The sequence below is a fragment of the Oryx dammah genome, unplaced genomic scaffold (assembly GCF_014754425.2).
Source record: "Oryx dammah isolate SB20612 unplaced genomic scaffold, SCBI_Odam_1.1 HiC_scaffold_12, whole genome shotgun sequence".
NCBI lineage: Eukaryota > Metazoa > Chordata > Mammalia > Artiodactyla > Bovidae > Oryx > Oryx dammah.
This window is the reverse complement of record NW_024070196.1, coordinates 8,923,897-8,940,786: the sequence shown is the minus strand read 5'-3', so window position 1 is coordinate 8,940,786 and position 16,890 is coordinate 8,923,897.

Sequence of the window (16,890 nt, the reverse complement as noted above, 5' to 3'; positions counted from 1 at the left end):
CTGTGTACAGTCAGCAAAAACAAGACCGGGAGCTGACTATGGCTCAGATCATGAACTCCTTATTGCCAAATTCATACTTAAGTTGAAGAAAGTAGGGAAAACCTCTAGACCATTCAGGTATGCCCTAAATCAAATCCCTTATGATTATACAGTAGAAGTGAGATATAGATTTAAAGGGCTAGATATGATAGACAGAGTGCCTGAAAAACTATGGACGAAGGTTCCTGACATTGTACAAGAGGCAGTGATCAAGACCACCCTCAAGAAAAAGAAATGCAAAAAGGCAAAATGATTGTCTGAGGAGGCCTTACAAATAGCTAAGAAAAGAAGAGAACCTAAAAGCAAAGGAGGAAAGGAAAGATATATCCATTTGAATGCAGAGTTCCAAAGAATAGCAAGAGGAGATAAGAAAGCCTTCCCAGTGATCAATGCAAAGAAATAAAGGAAAACGATAGAATGCAAAAGACTAGAGAATGCCTCTAGAAAATTCAAGATAGCAAGGGAACATTTCATGCAAAGATGAGCTCAATAAAGGACAGAAACGGTATGGACCTAATGGAAGCAGGTGATTTTAAGAAAGGTGGCAGGAATACACAGAAGAACTATACAAAAAAGATCTTCTTGACCCAGATAACAATGATGGTGTTATCACCCACCTAGAGCCAGACATCCTGGAATGTGAAGTTAAGTGGGCCTTAGGAAGCATTACTATGAACATGGAGGTGATGGAATTCCAGTTGAGCTATTTCAAATCCTAAAAGATGATGCTGTGAAAGTGCTGCACTCAGTATGCCAGCAAATTTGGAAAGCTCACCAGTGGCCACGGGACCACTTTCATTCCACAGTTTTCATTCCAATCCCAAAGAAAGGCAATGCCAAAGAATGCTCAAACCATGACACAATTGCACTCATCTCACACGCTAGCAAATTAATGGTCAAAATTCTCCAAGCCAGGCTTCCACAGTATGTGAATCAAACTGCAAACATCCGTTGGATCATCAAAAAAGCAAGAGTTCCAGAAAATCATCTACTTTTGCTTCATTGATGACACTAAAGCCTTTGATTGTGTGGATCGCAATAAACTGGAGAATTCTTAAAGAGCTGGGAATAACAAGCCACCTTACCTGCTTCCTGAGAAATCTCTATGCACTTCAAGAAGCGAGAGTTAGAAACGAGCATGGAACAACAGACTGATTTCAAATTGGGAAAGGAGTATGTCAAGGCTGTATACTGTCACTCTGCTTATTTAACTTATATGCAGAGCACATCATGTGAAAGTCCGGGCTGGGTAAAGCACAAGCTGTCATCAAGATTGCAGGAGAAACATCAATAACCTCAGATAAGCACATGACACCACCCTTAGGGCAGAAAGTCAAGAACTAAACAGCCTCTTGATGGCAGGGAAAGAGGAGAGTGAAAATGTTAGCTTACAGCTCAACATTCAGAAAACTAAGATCACGTCATCTGGTCCCATCACTTCATGCCAAATAGATGAGGAAACAATGGAAACAATGAGAGACTTTATATTGGGGGGCTCCAAAATCATTGTCAATGTAGACTGCAGCCATGAAATTAAAAGACGCTTCCTCCTTGGAAGAAAAGGTATGACCATCTTAGACAGCATATTAAAAAGCAGAGACATTACATTGCCAACAAAGGTCCATCTAGTCGAAGCTATGGTTTTTCCAGTGGTCATATATGGATGTGAGAGTTGGACTATAAGGAAAGCTGAGCACCGAAGAATTGATGCTTTTGAACTGTGGTGTTGGAGAAGACTCTTGAGAGTCCCCTGGACTGCAAGGAGATCCAAGCAGTCAGTCCTAAAGGAAATCAGCCCAGAATATTCATTGGAAGGACTGATGCTGAAGCTGAAACTCCAATACTTTGGCCACCTGATGCAAGAATTGGCTCATTGGAAAAACCCTAATGCTGGGAAAGATTGAAGGCAGGAGGAGAGGGGATGACAGAGGATGCGATGTTTGGATGGCATCACCAACTTGATGCACCTGAGTTTGAGTAAGCTCTAGGAGTTGGTGATGGACAGGGAAGCCTGGCGTACTACAGTCCATGGTGTTGGAAAGATTCGGACATGACTGAGCAACTGAACTGAACTGAATGTTTTGCAGTGTTTTCTAACCCTTGAAATCCAGAATCTGTTTTAAGGTTATCTGTTCTGTTCTCTTGATTCTTATGCTAATATCACAGTGTTTTTAAATTACTGGATCTTATAATAAAATGTGTATTATTTCAGTATTTAATTCATTTTCATTATTTTGGACAGTTCCTCACTGTTTATTTTTTTCAAATGTATTTTTGAATAAATTTTTGAAGTTATGAAACAAATTCCACATGGATTTTATTTGGGGATTACATCTCGGAGACACAAATGAATTTGGGAAGAATTGCATGGTCGCATTATTAACATTCCCAAAGGGTTCATCTAAACTTTGTGTCTATGAAATGTGAAACCTGTTTCCTTTTTGATATTATTATTTTGAGAAAAAGTGACTGTAGATGAGTCTCAAATTTTGCTATAGTGCTTGTCAGGTTTATGGATGAGCACGATCTTCAGTTCTTTTGCATCTCACAGCCTGCTTGCTCATGATGGAACTTGCTTTTGGATTTACAGGGAATCAAAGGTGAACCCAGTTCAAGAGTTTCAGATATAGGCTTGGTCAAGAAGGGAGCTGACATACCTCGACATAAAGTGACTCCCCTAGATCTGGTCAAAGGTCTGTCTGCCCACAAGGTCACTAAGCATGCCCATTCTTTCCCTTTTTAAAAAATTTTATTGGACTATAGTTGATTTACAATGTAGTATTAGTTTCAGGGGTACAGCAAAGCGAATCAGTTAAACATATGCACATATTGCCTCTTTTTAAGATTCTTTTCCCACGAAAGTCATTACAGAGAATTAATGTAGAGTTCCCTGTGCTATACAACAAGTCCTTATTAGTTATCTGTTGTATATATAGTAGTGTGTACATGTCAATCTCCCATATTATTAAGTTCCCTGGAGAAGGAAACAGCAACCCACTCCAGTACTCTTGCCTAGAAAATCCCATGGACGGAGGAGCCTGGTGTCCATGAGGTCACAAACAGTTGGACACGACTGAGCAACTTCACTTTTGCTCCCCCCTTTAACCTTATAGGAAAATAGACAAGAAAGAACAGATATGGAGGGGATGCCTGTTCTTTGTCTCATTTCCTGCTCTTCTGTGTCTGAGAGACAGCCTCCATCTCCTGTATCCCCCCAGCACACTGGCTCAGTATACATCTGCACTGAATTCAGGTGCCAAAGGAAGCTTAGCTTTGGGGCTTCATGGTTGGCTTTTCCTCATTAGGGAAAGACCACACCAGAAGGAGGGACTCAAAAATAAAATTAGGGTCTAGTTTGAAATTCTTGGGCTCCAAAATCACTGCAGATGGTGATTGCAGTCATGAAATTAGAAGACACTTGCTCCTTGGAAAAAAAGCTATGACCAACCTAGACAGCATATTAAAAAGCAGAGACATTATTTTTCTGACAAACATCTGTATAGTCAAAGCTACGGTTTTTCCAGTAGTCAGGTACAGATGTGAGAGTTGGACCATAAAGAAAGCTGAGCACCGAAGAATTGATGCCTTCAAACAGTGGTGCTGGAGAAGACTCTTGAGAGTTCCTTGGACAGAAAGGAAATCAAATGAGTCAATCCTAAAGGAAATCAACACTGAATAGTCAATGGAAGGACTGATGCTAAAGCCAAAGCTCCAATATTTTGGCCAACAGATATGAAGGGCTGACTCATTGGAAAATACCCTGATGCTGAGAAAGATTGGTGTCAGGAGGAGAAGGGGGTGACAGAGTATGAGATGGTTGGATGGCATCACCATCTCCCTGAACGTGAGTTTCAGCAAACCCCAGGAGATAGTGAAGGACAGAGAAGCCTGGTGTGCTGTAGTCCGTAGGGTCGCAAAGAGTTAGACACGACTGAGTGACTGGACAACAAGTTTGGAGGGAAACGGCATGCCTTTCATAACTTTTTTAGAATTTAGAAGAGACTTCATTGCCTCTTCATTGCCTTCTTTGTCAAAACTTTCTGATCCACCTATCTCTTTTGTTAGATTAAATTGTTTTTAAAGAAAAACACTTGCAACACTTCCCACCAGTCACCTCATGCTCCCTGTGAGCACGGAACACTTTCTCCTTTCTGATGAAAATAATTTCATTTCAAGGAGACAGCTGGAAAGATACAAGCTCAATCCTCAACAGATTGCAGGCCTTGTGGTTGAAGAGGTTGAGAGGTCTGTGGCTTCCATTTCTTTCCTCCCACAGCTCCATCAGTTGTTGGTAATATATGTGATGTTACCAGTCTCTGGTGCCATCCCACGAGGCTATGGGAAATAAGAGATTTTAAAGGGCAAGTTTGGGATTCAGAGGCCCAGCAGATCCTTTCATGGGGGCAGTTTTATATGGTTCTTTCCTATTATGTCTGGTTATTCTACTCTCTGATATCTCTTCCATGTTTTTGCTAATCCCAAATTGTCCTTGAAAACTGTTTGGAAATTTGCAATGAAGCAATGTTACAGATATGGATCCCTTTCCTTCAATGGTTGCATTTATTTCTTTTTTATTATTTTCAAAATTATTTTTATGTGGCCATTTTTAGAATCTTTAATTGGATTTATTACAATATCACTTCTGTTTTACGTTTTGGTGTTTTGACTGGAAGCGTGTAGGATCTTAGCTTCACCATCAGGGGTCGAACCCATCCCCCTTGCATTGGAAGATGAAGTCTTAACCACTGGACCAACAGAGAAGTCCCCAATGGTTGCATTTAAAATATCCATTGACATATGGTTCATATACCTATTTTAAATGTTTGTATATGTCGTGTTTATAATAGAAAATCAGCACTGTATTTTCATATAGCTACAAATATCCCATATCTTTCAAACTGAAAATGAGTTAATAAAATCTAGGATTGGGCTTTTGACAAGAAATAGCAAGGGGAGCAGAGAAGGCAATGGCACCCCACTACAGTACTCTTGCCTGGAAAATCCCACGGACGGAGAAGCCTGGAAGGCTGCAGTCCATGGGGTCGCTGAGAGTCGGACACGACTGAGCGACTTCACTTTTACTTTTCACTTTCAAGCATTGGAGAAGGACATGGCAACCCACTTCAGTGTTCTTGCCTGGAGAATCCCAGGGATGGGGGAGCCTGGTGGGCTGCCATCTATGGGGTCACACAGAGTCGGACACGACTGAAGTGACTTAGCAGCAGCAGCAGCAGCAGCAGCAGCAGCAAGGGAAAGAAGAGAGAGTGAGATGTGGAATTGGTATACTCCTTAATCTGAGCTGGTATTAGTTTTCTTAGGGTGACTCTCAAAGCTGAGAGGCCAAGTCAAGTTACTTAAGTATCAGGGCTTCCCAGTGCAGACCAATCCAGGAGTATGTGCTTTGTAAATAGGGATCGTGCAACTTGGCAGCCAGCCAATGATGGCTTTTCCGAGCAGTCTTCAATTACACGTTGACTATTGTCTAACCAATCTGCTTACTATTCCAAAAGTGTTGCCCTAGTCTCTTTGGAAGCCTCCTGTTCTCTTGCATTTTCACAACCTTCTCCAGCCACTGCTTGTTTTAGATCTATTTTTCATGACAGGATGATAGCTTTTTCTCCTTGCTGTGGCTTCAGAAAGGCTGTGAAAAATGTTTCATAAGATTTTCTTTTTTTTTCCCTCTTTTTAATTTTTTTTTTGTTTGCCCTTTGGGAAACCCCTGTAGACGCCTTTCACATGCAGCATGAGATTAGATTTTTCTTTCTTTCTTTCTTTCTTTTTTTTTTTTTTTAGAAATTATACTGCATGTCAGTTATGTATTAGAGCAATCTGTCATCTTCACATTAGAAGCTGTGGATGCGTCTCCAGCAGCTGGTTCTCTAGGACGTATATTTCAGAAAGTGTGGCAACGGGTGTTAGGAGAGCAATGTCAGCAGGCCATTATTCTTAATATGATGTTCTAAATTATAAATATTACTAGAAGTCCCCGTGCAGCAAGAGGAGATGATTCTGTGGTTACAATAGGAGAACTTTCACACAACGACCAGGCAGAAGCAAATGGAAAGACTAAAAATATATTGCTTCTATTAGTTTTAAAAGCTGACTTGGATAGCAGCAGCAACTTGGTCATATATAGCCATAGTTTAGGGCTCTGTTTAATATTTTCTCTTTCCATTTGCCCCTCAAGGTGGGTCGGTGTTCAGCTTGCGCAGTTACCAGAATGGAGGGTGATAATTCTTGCTAGACCTTCGCTAAAGGTGGGAGCCCAGTGGTGGCTTTACAATAGTATCTATTATTAACGCACATCCACTTTGCAAGAAGGATCCATGCCAGGAAGCACTCCGAAAGACCCAGTCACATTTTATCTTAAGGAGGCTGGTGTTTAAAACGTCAAAATAAAATAGCTCACACAGCCAAAGGGAAAAAACGGTAAAAAAGCAGGCACTCGAGCAGTGCCACCCAACTTCAGCATTGCTAACCCAAGGGTTTCTTGCTCTTTGATGCTGGGTGCCATTCAGGAAACTTCTTTCTGCAGCAATCTGGATTGTGGAATAAGTGCCTATGGAGTTATGAAGACGTCAGGTTGGAAAACTAGCCTCCTTCCTTCATTCTTTGTTTCTTACCCACGGATACTTACAGATGCAAATAGTAGAGGTCCTTCATTAGATACAGACACACGTGGCCATCATCTCATGGGGAACTGTTAGCACAGCTGGCATTTACACTGTGTTAAATATTCAAAACACTTCAGAGGCTCACAAGTGAAGGTTACACTTATCTTGCTCAGGTGGCCATATTCTTTTTTAATCCAGGAATGTTATTTAAAATAAACATATGTGCTGAAATCTTCTCATTACATAATTGACTGTCAGTTAATAGATAATTGCATATGAAGGATTTTCTAAAACATACACCTCTTTCTATGTATATACATATTATATTATATATATACATAAAAACAGATGCACACACACACACACACACACACACACATATATATAAAACCGAATCACTGTACTATACACCTGAAACCAACACAACATTGTAAATCAGCCATACTTCAATTAAAAAAAAAAAAAACCTGTGGTAATGACATGTGTCAATGGAAAGTCTTTAAAATCTGATGTTTTACAAGCATTGGGATAAACACGAAAATGGAATCCAACCCACATATGCTCAGGCAATACAAGATTCTTCTGTCCATAAAGTATATGTCTCTTACTATTAATTCACAATCTTAATATCTTTTATTCCTTATTTTTTGATGTGACTTTTCTATGCTTTGAAATATTTGAATATATCTTTCCCTCACACTATAGAGAAGCAAGCATACAAATTTTGGGGTTGTGATAAAAACTGTTTGAAAAGCTGCCTCTTGTTTATACCATTCATTTGTTACCTTTCAGTAGCAAAATTACAGAATTATGAATTTTTTTATTTCCTATATGCCTATGTAGTTTCAGAAGACAATTGTGAATTTCAGATATCTTCATGGTAAAATTTGAAAATGAACTACATACCATTTGGCATTTATACAATATCTTGATTCTAACTTGAGGTCTTGGGCGTTGATGTTCACAGAACTAGTTATGTTTTTCCAGGTATCTATTTGCAGAGCTATCAATGCATTGATAACACCATTTTCTACATCATGGAAGCAGTCAATCATTTCCTGGTATCCATCCATCTCATCAACCTTAATTGGTATTTACTTATTCTTACCATACTGGGAATAGAGAATCATGCTAAGTGTGTGGAATGGTTTAGCTTTAATTAAACAATTTGATTCACTAATACTGCATACATGTATACACGCACATCAACCTAATGGAATCTGTATACAGTATAGGCCTAACCTATTAGTCCAACAGGCACTGGGGTGCAGAGCATCTTCTGTTTATCAGTGAACATGAAACAATGGTATTTGGCGAGCACACTTTTCTACCAGTTTTACTATATTTTGGCATTTATGCCATGAAGTCAGAAGGGTACAGGGATTGTTTAGCTGTTTAGTTTCAGAGGTCATGTATCAGTTTCATACGTATACTTCACTAAATTTTTATTTTTTATTTTTTTGTATATTTTTATTTTTTTTATTTCTTTATTTTTTATTTTACTTTACAATTCTGTATTGGTTTTGCCATACATTGACATAACTACAACCTCTTAAACCTCCAAAGGATTAAAATAGATTTTTTTTCTTCCCTTAAAGCAGAATACAATTTTGATGTGTTCGCAAGATTTTGTAATTTGGGATATTAAGAATATTCATCAATCCACCCTGGATATCTCACAGAAGGTATGCTGCTTCTTCGCGGAACTGTCAGTGATTATTTTTATTTATTCTTTCAATGACTCCATCTGTTGGCATGAAAGACATTCCTATTAAATCTATATATTTGTTTCCAGAATTTAAGAGGCAGTATACAGTGACCCATGGAAGAACAAAGGAAATATTAATTGCCACACTGAAAATACTTCTTGGGCTTCCCTGGTGGCTCAGTGGTAAAGAATCTGCCTGCCAGTGCAGGGGGCACAGGTTCTATCTCTGGTCCGGGAAGATCCCACATGCCACGGGACAGCTAAGCCACAGCCGAAGCCCGTGCTCTGCAGCAGGAGAAACCACTGCAGTGAGAAGGCCATGCACCAGAGCTAGAGCTTAGCCCTAGGTCACCACAGGTGCAGAAAGTGGCACAAAGCAGGAAAGAGCCAGTGCAGCCATTTGTAAACAAACAAATTAAATAAGTAAATCTTTAAAGAAGAAAAAGAAAATACTCCTCAGTCCCCATCCTTGTTTATATATAACCAAGAACCCTAGGCAGGTTTAGATAAGTATATTTAGCTGTTAAACAGATGGATGTGTTTGAAACTCATTAGCAGTTGTCACGTGGTTAATAATTTATATTCCTGACCCTGTAGCCCAGCCCAAGCTTTAAATCTTCACCTTTGTGTTTAACCTTTTATATCAAGTTAAATGTAGTGATGAATAAGAATTAAGGAAAAAAATCTAATAATTTGGAGTCAGGGAAGAGAGGAAGGATAGGGGCATCCCAGGAGAGAATAACTGGAAATCAGAAAAGACAGTGTGGGGACTCCCCTGGCAGTCTAGCAGTTAAGGCTTCACCTTCCAATGCAGGGGGTGTGGGTTCAGTGCCTGGTGGGGGATCTAAGATGCCGCATATCTCATATCAGAACAAAAGCAACGGAAGCAATATTGTAATGAATTCAACAAAGACTTAAAAAATGGCCCAAGTTTAAAAAAAAATCTTTTTTAAAAAAAGAAAAATTGTGAGCAGATGACTCAGTTCTGATATTCATGTCCTTTTGCTTTTTTTATTAATGGTAAATAACCTGAAGTATACTTTAGCTAAAAATTTACACAGAACACATCTCCCCCGGGCCTAGGAGTACTTTTGATTTACTTTTTCAGGCAGAAAGAAATTCCACTTTTGCTAGTTCATAGGTGTGCCACATTTTTGTTCTCTTCAAGTAAACCAAGAAGCACAGATAAACAAATGTACACACACACACAGAGAGAAAAAAAGCCTCCCTTTATAGACTGAAAATATTTTTTTTCCAGTTTGGACTTTAAAATTTGTTTTGTGATTCTGCCATTAAATCAAGATAATAAAAAATAGCTATGATTAGTGCATTAACTAAATGGAGTGGATTAACCTTCGCTTTAAGGTTAAAATCATGCATGGAAAATAGTACTTGAAAAAACAAAACATAAAACAATGCATTTTTGTGCTAAGGGACTGCTTGAGAACCTCTGAAATTGGTTCAACCTCGGAAAAGAAAAAGTGGTAGGTGGTATTCCAGTCTATGAAAGAAACAATACGATTCAGTAAATAGCATTTCTACCACCTCTGAACACCTGCTATGCAGGCCACTGTCTGTCTGCTCTGAACTCTTTGAAACAGAAGGGCTTTTTGTTTACTGATGTTTGTTTTACTGTTCCTGAGTTTCAGTGAAGTGATGGATTTTGAATCCATCAACCTATTACCAATCTTTCCTCAGTAGTGCAGATGTCATCAAAGGAACAGCTGACCAGGGATAAATTCAGGAGGGGCTGCAGAAGAGTCAATGCATGTCTGCCAGCCTTCCCACCACATGCTACCCGACCACACAGCGAGGGAAGCTCCGGTCTCCGGCCTTCTGGAACCCTGGGTGTCTTCCTTCCTTGTCATCTGGTGTCCTGGAGCCTTGCCAGACCAGCTTTAAGCTGTTGGTACACACGCAGGAAGGGCGGCTCCTTTCTATGTTGTCTGCCTCCCCACCTTTCCTTTTTGCTCCCTGGAAACTAGCGTTTTGTCTCTGATTCTCCTTCAGCCTCACCCCTGGCCTTCAACGGTCTTGACTGATGACCTTGTCTTCCTCTGTCTCCCTCGCTCCCCTCGTTCTCCTCCAGCTTGCAGACTCAGTTTGGGTGAGGTGTGGAGAAGAAGCCCCAGAACCAAGACTCCATCTGTTCTCCCCCATGCACCCCAGAGAAGGGGGTAGGCAAAGAAGGTGACCCCCCAGTCCCCCCAGACTGAGGAAGAATGAAACTTCTAGGGCCTGAGCTCTGACCTCCCCTCTTTTCCTCTGTCCCCAGATCAGGGTCACTTCTTGGTGGGCCGGCAGGTTCTAGCTCGGCTCACACTGAGAATGTAAGGACTACAAACAAAAAAGTTTTGTGTCTTAAAAAAAAAAAAAAAAGCCCAAGATCACAGACTAGAAAGAGGAAAAGAAACCAGGGCTGCTGATCACAAAGTTGAGCTTGTTTCAGATTAGGTTGGCAGGGAGAGTATGTGTGACTGGCCTCTTGAAGGTCAAGTTCTTTCTGTCCATGGGGAAGTGGTATGTTCGGAGCCAGAAAAAGGGATAAATAAACCAGAAGAACCAGCACTGGGCGCAAAAATGTCACTGAGGCCACTGACACACGACTGAAAATGCTGGGAGCTGGAGCAAATGGCCTTTTCCGAAACTCCTCAAAGAGGGAACTGCAGATGATTGAAGAAACGCCAGTGATAGTGGGCATGCTAATCCTTGTAGCCTCGGCCAAGCGGGTGCCTGAAACGAAGTAGGTGTTAAATAATATTCACGCAAGAATGTGCATGAACCAGAAATGATGGGAAGCATGACCTCCAGGAGGCAGGTTCAAGGAGGAAATGTTCACTTAATGGTCTCTAAAATGTTCTCTAAAAAGGGGTCCCACTAAGGAATATTTCTTTTCTTTTTTGTTCCTTGAGGGGGATACAAACTAAGTGACTCTAAGCATTCAAGTTGAGGCTAATTTCTGAACGGTTCCTGCTCTTGCCCTCCCAGTGTTCCACCTGTCTCCTAAGAGATCTTTGTATCCAAAGCATATCAGTTTGAAGGACCATCAGCTTTGAATTATCTGTGTCCACATGTCTCAGTTTAGCTCTGAAAGTGACACTATGACTTTGAACTTGCTGGTAGTGATATTGCCTTGGAATTCTAGCCTTAGTTCTGTTAATTCATTCATCGTGTCTGGACAAAAAGCACTGTTTATTTATTTATTTTTTTTTTTAATTTTTTTTTAAAAAAAGCACTGTTTAGATTCATGACTCAGTGGCTCATTTTGTTCCAGGGAAAGCTCTCCCCATTTTCTTCTCCCCCCACCCACACACAAATATCTTCAAGGGGCTGGAGCTGGCTGCACTGTTTCCAGCGCAGCAATGGATAGAGGTTGTTTAGGGCAGTATGGAGGAGACTTTTATTTAAATTCATCGGAGATTAATGCAAACTGTAAAATGTCTGATTCATGAATTTATGTCGGGACATCAGATATTTTTGACCTGAAGAGTAAAATGGTTGAACCGTATGTATATTTAGAGACAATATGTATATTTGCATGATTTTATTGCAATGCTTTAAAACAACGGGTACCCAGTAAAATATCCAGTTATTTTAGCAAACCATAAGTTACACACAGGATGACCAAGAGAGTGCTCAATGGTGATCTATTAATATACACCCCTGCTTTGTGCAAGCCTTATTGAAAGCATTCGGCCAACAGGACATCCAGTGGGGTGTACCGTCACTATATATATCAGACTATATAAACTTTCTCTACAGTAATCCCAGAGATTAGATTTAACATTGAATGATTTTAAAAATAAAACACGAGGAAATTCCCAGCTAGTCCAGTGGTTAGGAATCAGGACTTTCCTAGCTGAGGGCCCAGGTTCAGTCCTTGGTCAGGGAACCAGGATCCCACAAGTGTGCAGCCTGGCCAAAAATAAAAAATAAAGAAAAATTTACAAACTCCAATACTTTAACATGGTTCTTTGGTTTGGAATATTTCTTCTGATGGAATTCCTGTGCAAATTATCTTCTATTGTATAATCAGAAACCATGATACAGGCATACCTCATTTTATTGAGTTTTACATTATTGCCCTTGGCAGACACTGTATTTTTTACAGATTGAAGGTTTGTGGCAGTCTTGCATTAAACCTGTGTGTGCTCAGTCAGTCATGTCCAACTCTTTGTGGCCCCGTGGACAGGCTCGTCTGTCCATGATATTTACCAGGCAAGAATATGGAGTGGGTTGCCATTTCCTGCTCTAAGGCATCTTCTCAACCTGGAGATGAAATCCGTGTCTCTTGAGTTTCCTGCATTAGCGGGTAGATTCTTTACCACTGCAACATTAGCAAGCCTACTGACACCATTTTTCCAAAAGCATTTGCTCGCTTCATGTCTCCGTGTCACATTTTGGTCATTCTTGCAATATTTCAAACTTTCTCATTATTATTATATTTGTTCTGCTGATCTGTAATTAGAGATCTTTGATGGTACTTTTTAAAAAAAATTACAACTTGCTGAAGGCTCAGATGATGGTTAGTACATTTTTACAATAAAATATTTTTTGATTAAGGTATGTACATTGTTGTTTTAGACATAATACTATTGCACACTTAATAGAGTACTCTATAGTGTAAGTATGATTTTTTATGCACTGGGAAACCAAAAAAAAAAAAAAAGTTCATGTGACTCACTTTATTGCTATGTTCAATTTATTTCCCTAGTCTGGAACTGAACATGCAATATCTCTGAGGTATTTATTAAAGAAACACCAAAGACTCAAATATAGCTAAACTCTAATTCATATAAAAATGTCTTGTTGATGAAATTTGGCCCACAGTGCTTTTTCCTTCAGTGCCAGAGTATCTGAACATTTATGAAAAGGGATTAGTTAAACCCTTCATTGAAATGCTAGAGTGTCTGATTTCCCTGAATTTTCTTTCTGGATTACCAATTTTAAAAACTTCTGGCAATTCAAGAAAGAATAGGAAGCAAAAAGCCCATTACCCAACAAGTTGAGTCAGATAAAGATCAATAAACAAGGAAACAGACAAAACCCTGAATATGTTTCTTTAATTAAATAGCATGTATGTACATTGGGAATACTGAGACATTTTGTTATTGTTGTTGTTGTTAACTTTTAATTTATTTTCTGGAGCATCTAAATTGTAAAAGCCCAATGCTGTGGAAAGACATAAAGACATGATTCTGATGGTAAATGTATGAAAATTGCTTTTGTTGTTCCAGTGTTTGACTGGGAAAACAAAACAAAAAAATTTATAGGAACCTCTGTTCTTTTCTTTTTTTTTTTTTTGAGTTTTTTTTTTTAATTTTAATTTTTTTTATTTTTTATTTTACTTTACAATTCTGTATTGGTTTTGCCATACATCGACATGAATCCACCACGGGTGTACATGCGTTCCCAAACCTGAACCCCCCTCCCACCCCCCTCCCCACAACATCTCTCTGGGTCATCCCCGTGTACCAGCCCCAAGCGTACCGTATCCTGCATCGGACATAGACTGGCAATTCAATTCTTACATGATATTATACATGTTTCAATGCCATTCTCCCAAATCATCTCACCCTCTCCCTCTCCCTCTGAGTCCAAAAGTCCACTATACACATCTGTGTCTTTTTTGCTGTCCTGCATACAGGTCATCATTGCCATCTTTCTAAATTTCCTATATATGTGTTAGTATACTGTATTGGTGTTTTTCTTTCTGGCTTACTTCACTCTGTATAATCGGCTCCAGTTTCATCCATCTCATCAGAACTGATTCAAATGTATTCTTTTTAATGGCTGAGTAATACTCCATTGTGTATATGTACCACAGCTTTCTTATCCATTCATCTGCTGATGGACATCTAGGTTGTTTCCATGTCCTGGCTATTATAAACAGTGCTGCGATGAACACTGGGGTACATGTGTCTCTTTCAATTCTGGTTTCCTCAGTGTGTATGCCCAGTTATTTTCTGTTTCCCTTTGGGAGTCAAGGTTTATTAACAGCATCATTCTGAATCAAGAAAAATCACAATACATAATATTATTGATATTCAACAATGCATGGAAATAGCTTCCAAGCTTTTCCTCTACCATCCTACTTTTTACCCCAGTGGCCCCCAACCATTTTGGCACCAGGGACCACTTTTGGGGAAGATGATTTTTCTATGAACTGGAGGAGGCAGGTGGGGGATGGTTTGGGGGTGATTCAAGTGCTTTACATTTATTATGTCCTTGCTGATCTGATGGGAGGCAGAGCTCAAGGGGTAATATGAGTGATGGGGAGTGACTCTAAACACAGATGAACCTTCGCTCGCTCACCTGCCGTTCACCTCCTGCTGTGCAGCCTGTTCCTAACATGCCATGGACCAACTACCTGTCCATAGCCCAGGGGTTGGGGACCCCTGATTTACTCTAGAAGCCTCGTTTCAGGCAAACACTTCTACCAGAGAACTGTCTGATGCCAGTCACTGAACGTACTACTCAGCAGTTTGTAGTTAGCAACAGCGAATTCTGAGTCAGGGGTTCTTAAGAGGTGAGAACAGAGTCCGCAGGGTGGGGAGGCAACACCTCAACTCTGCTGCAGGAACTATGTGTCTCTTCTCAGCTGGAGCAATTTTTGACCTTTGACTCCTGATGCCATTTCCTCTTCACTGAATAGTCTGTTGGTCTGTTCTGTCAACTCTCAAAGTTCACCTAGATGTCTGTGAGACTCTATAAAAAAACACTAAAATGTCTGACTATAGACATCACATATATACTTATGTGTTCATGTGGACCTACAAATTTTAATATTTCAAAACCCAGCTAAAGCAGGTAAAAGTCACCTCTATCACATATAGTAATCACTTTCAATATTTTTACATTTATCTACTGACAAGAATTTTTCTACACATAGATGTAATTTTTGTTTTAATAGCCAAAATTCGTTAAAGTATGTATGAATATTTTCTCATGTCATTTTTAATGTCTTATGTAATATTTCTTCCTACAAATGTACCATATTTTAACCAGTGCATATTGTTGGACACTTACATAGTTTTTAATTTCATTTTATAATAGACAATCATGCTACAGACATTTTAGGAAATCATCAAGTACATCCGCAACACTTTTCCAATTATAAATGCTGGAAAATAGACTTTTTAATCAGCATAGCAATACTTGATCTTGGTATTTCCATGACTTGGAGCTGTGTTACTCGGGATAAGCTCATTGCTGTGATAAACAACACCAAACTCTCATACTTTTAATGGAACAAAGAAGTTTTTGCTCACACAGTCTCATGAGGATGTCTCTGGTCAGTGATTCTCCTGGGTGGCTCTCCTCCAAGCAGCAAATTCAGGTTGCAGGCTCTTTCCACTATAACATTTCCACCATTAAGGAGTCAATGGGAACTGTCCAAAGATGACTCAAATGTTTCACAGCTGTATCTGAAAGAAGATATGTTACTTCAGCTCACACTGAATTGCCTATAATAATTCAGAACCATAACTCAAATCTATCTAGATCTTTCTAGCTATAGATGGTGACTCCATTTATTTATTGGGTTGGCCAAACATTCCATTCAGGTTTTTCCATAACATCTTACAGAAAAACCCGAACAAATTTTAAGCCAACCCGATCTCTGCAAGTGTGTATGTGTGTGTGTGTGTTGGGGCTGATGGTGATTGTAAAGAAGTCTTTTCTTCGTGTCCAAGAGGAAGATCAAATGTTGGTGGTGACCACAGAAAAGTTTCTGTGCCTGAATCATTTTTCTTAACTTGATTAGGATGCTTCTGTACCTAGAAACAGCATTAGTTTGTCTGACTTCCCAATATGACTGTTAAGAACACCCCTCTCTTTCTCAAAAGTATTCTGGTCTATATGATAAATTATGCGGTCACCCTAGCTATGACTCCCTAATGCGTAAGACCCTGCAGTACACTGAGACCCTGTCCCTCGGATCTGGGTGTCCCTCTGCCCCCTGCACCATCTGCTGAGGTCTGCACTGCCTTCTCCATTCTGACCAGATGGGTTTCTCTGAATCAGGAGACAGAAAACAGTTCCCAGGTAAAAGAGACCAGTGCTGAGACTTCTGTTTTTTCCCCCAAAACACAAGCTACAAGAAGTTAACTTTTAAAATGATATAAAGAAGACATTTCCACAATTAACATCATCAAAAAAAAAAAAATTTAACATGATACTTCCAAGGTAGCAAGGCTTATGTCCTTGGAATAGTCCAAATGGAGGTGAGATTAGCATTTACCAGAGTTTCTATATAATGGATTCTTGAATTGGGTAGAAAGTTGGAATGTGCACGCATGCTGAGTCACTTTAAGTCGTGTCCAACTCTCTGCCAACCTATGGACCATAGTCCGCCACCTCCTCTGTCCATGGGATTCCCCAGGCAAGAATACTGGAGAGGGTAGCCGTGCCCTCCTCCAGGGATCTTCCTGATCCAGGGATTGAACCTGCACCTCTCATGCCTCCTGCATTTGCAGTCAGGTTCTTTACCACTAGCACCACCTGGGAAGCCTCAGAAAGTTGGAATAG